The sequence below is a fragment of the Canis lupus genome, chromosome 1, assembly GCF_003254725.2.
Source record: "Canis lupus dingo isolate Sandy chromosome 1, ASM325472v2, whole genome shotgun sequence".
Lineage (NCBI taxonomy): Eukaryota > Metazoa > Chordata > Mammalia > Carnivora > Canidae > Canis > Canis lupus.
Genome location: NC_064243.1, coordinates 111,057,843 through 111,061,700, shown reverse-complemented (window position 1 = coordinate 111,061,700; position 3,858 = coordinate 111,057,843).

Here is a 3,858-nt window from a genome sequence, read left to right as displayed (position 1 = left end):
TTCCCAGAATGCCCAAGGGGAAGCGCCTCGGGTTTCGCGCACCTGCTGGACTACGTTTCCCAGAATGCAGCTCGCGGGATCGCGCTTCCCACCGGCTTGCTCTCGTTCTGGGCGAAGGTGGCTTCGGTTTGAGCAGTTCCTCTGGCGCTGCAGCTGTCACATTTCTTTTTGTTTTATACATTTCTTGAAGCTCATGAGAAAGCAATTACGAATTGAAAAAGTTCGGTTGTATAAAAGAAAAACGGAGGATCCCTGGGTGGCTCAGCGGTTTAGCGCCTGCCTTCAGCCCAGGGCGTGATCCTGGAAACCGGGATCGAGTCCCACGTCGGGCTCCCTGCGTGGAGCCTGCTTCTCCCTCTGCCTGTCTCTGCCTCTCTCTCTCTCTGTCTATCATAAATAAAATCTTAAAAAAAGAGAGAGAGAGAGAAACGAAGTTTGCACTATGAAGTTAACCAACACTTTTAGCGGGAGCAAGGGGTAGGCTCAATATGGGAAACGTAAATGTGACTTGGGCTGAACCGCCTAACGCTGAACTTAGGGAACATTGGATCTCAAACCTGCATCGAATGTCCCCTCTGGTATCCCCAGTGCAACCGTCGATAATAAACGGAGTTTATGGCTGATCGCGGTGAGGACACCACTGCAACAGACACACACACAGCACCTTGACACGGCCACGAAATCAGGGTTGGAATTCATGGAGAAGGGCAAGTTCTGTTTCAATGCGACGGACTTAAGTTTGCGTAAGGATCGTGGTACTAAGGTCCAGGATTGGGGGAGGGGGGAGTGGACAGCGAGGGTTTTTAGGTGCCAACTGTTGCTGCTTTCTTTCGGAGAAATTGAAGAGTTGATAGAAGATTGCAGAGTTGATGGAACTTGTGGAAGTTCCTGTGATGAACAGTCAAGCGATTTGCTTGGACGGGAATCCCGGGGAATAGTAAAGGCGTGCTAATGACAACTGAACCGTTATATTAACATAACAGGATAAATTGTGGGAAGGGAGGTAGGTAGGTAGAACGTTTCAATCGTCAGTGTCCAAGCTGTCCACGCTGTGTGTCTTCTGGGGAGGGGAGGGAACAGAGGTAAGCGGAATGTGTTTGCCTCTTCTGCCTCCTTTATTCCACAAGGCACAGAAGGGCTCTTCTCACTGTTTTGTGGCATGAGCTATATTTATTCCAGTATGCTAAGAATTTACAAAAAGTTGATACGAACATTGATTATGCTCAAAGAGAACTATCTTGAATTTCCTTTTTTAAAAAAAGAATTATGTTAAATAATAATTCAAGTAAATGCAAAGATCTAATTGGCCTTATTTAAGGATTCATGAATTGAGCAGCAGCCCTAGTAAATAGGAGGGAGCTCCCAGGAGCTGCTCCAAAGGGTCCATACAAGAAGGTTATTAGAAAAAAGAAAGAAAAGAAAGAAGAAAAAAAAGAAAAGGAACGTGGAAAGAAAGAAGAGAAAAGAAAAGGTTATTTCAGGCCAGGTTACTTCTCTTAGGAGAAGGCAAGGAGTCCTATAGGGCAGATTTCCTCTCTAGTGCTGACCAGGGAAATGCAGGCTGATAGGTTTAAAATTCCACTCCTGCAAAATAAGTCTTAGTTCGCTGTCTGGGGGAACAAGTGACTTCACCTTAGTCCTGTTTTTTTTTTTTTCTTTTTAATAGTTGTGGCAAATGAAAATAGCTCTCTTGCAGGGAATTTCAGGAAATATGTGTGCCTATATAAAATTTAAATTTTTTAAAATTCATTTTCAGCTTCAGATTATTTCATTACATACTTTTACTGTTCTGCTCCTGACATAAATCAAATGTTTTGTGATTGAATAACCCAAGTGAAACCAGGAAGACATGATTTTTTTCCTCAGCAGGAAATCTATTTGTAGTTTCTTATAATGAAAGTGTTCAAACAGATACAAAAGCAGAAATAATAGTAAAATGTACCCCCATATACTTGTACCCCAAGTTGATGCTGTTTTGATCATCTTGTTCATCAATCATTTTTTTTAATTTTATTTATTTATGATAGGCACACAGTGAGAGAGAGAGGCAGAGACATAGGCAGAGGGAGAAGCAGGCTTCATGCACCGGGAGCCTGACGTGGGACTCAATCCCGGGTCTCCAGGATCGCGCCCTGGGCCAAAGGCAGGCGCCAAACCGCTGCGCCACCCAGGGATCCCTCATTTTTTAATTATAGTTATGGAGTTTTAGAACAAATCCCTGGCATCATGTTTTTTTTTTTCACTCCTTAATACTTTGTTAAATATTTCCTTAAAATATTTTATTTCAAAACCACAATACCATTATCACACTAAATAAATAATTACCAATAAATCCTTCATATCTCCTAATATCTGTTGAACTGGAAGGAAAAGGCATTAGGGGTCACCAGAAAAAGAAAGTGGAGACATGGCTTTCATGATAGAAGTTACTTTAGGCCCCCAGCTGTTTTCCCTTATTATTATTGCCCTATTGGCTCTACTTGCACACTTCCTGCAGAACTTCCTAGGAGGTGTCAGAATTACAAAGAAATGCAAAAACTTTAGTAGTTGTGGATTTTTTTGGTATATTTTTATTGGAGTTTGATTTGCCAACATATAACACCGGGATGATTTGCTCATCCCAACAAGTGCCCCCCCTCCCCGTGCCCATTACCCAGTCATCCCAAACCCCTGCCCACCTCCCCTTCCACTACCTGTTGTTCGTTTCCCAGAGTTAGGAGTCTCTCATGTTCTGAGTGGTTGTGGATTTTAAGGGAACAAAAAGAAGGCAGGAACTAAGTCTCTAGCAGCCCAGAATATACCCTAACCATATCAGAGACAATAAATCAGTGGTAAAACTTCCAGTGCTGTTTCAAAAGTCAGCAAGACCCTGTGCACCTTAACCAAGACAAGGAGCCCAAGCCCTCATCCAGTTAATACCAGCTCTCAGAGCATGCCCAAAGCCCCTTACCCTTGTCAGACAGTTACCTCTGCTTCATTATACTGCTAAATTCTTCACTCTAGGAGGAACACAAGATTTGTTTACATAATATAGGATGCCTGTATAGGCATGTTTTTCTAAATAGTATGCACAACCTTATGCCCACTTTTGCATTCAATGGCAAAGTTTCCTTTTCTGAATATTCATCCTAACCCCTAAAAAGAAACCACTCCCCTGCTAGGGAAGTCACAGCTTTGTAAATTATTCCCTGTGATCTCCTTATTTGCTGCAAATAAAATTTGCTTTGTGTGACAGCTCCACCTGGTGTAAGTCTCTATTTGTACCTCACCAAGGAGCAAACTCACATTAGTTTGGTAAGGAGAACCAAACTAAAATGGAGTCTCTTATGTCAGGTACAAAATGGAGATGGTTAATGCAAGTGCAAAAAAGGAAACTTAGCCTAACCTTACAGGTATTTCATCTCTTCTCAGAAATCACCAGAATACACCAGCCAATCCCCAAATGCCAAGTCTGTTTGTGGCCATCTCTGGACTTCCTTTCCTTGACTCAGCTACCCTGTTCCAAATAAGCATGAAGACCACTAGGCAACCAATCAACTAAAAAAGCCAAATGACTTTCATATTTATCCCATAAATATCCTTTAGCCTGTGAACAACTCAGAACTCCTTGTAGCCTTGGGTTTCCTGGTTTGCAGGTCAAAAGCCTTTCGGTAAACTTACCCTACTGCTTTGTTTTATTCAGAGTGCAGAAATTGCATTTTGACATACTTAATCCCTATTCAAAATTTTCAGTTACCTACAAAATCTCTTATAACTGGTTTGTTCAAGTCAATGTCCAGACAGAGTCCATTCATTCTATTTATCTACTCAGGCACATTTGTTCTTGAATACTATTCTTCTGTTCCTTTTTTCAAACCT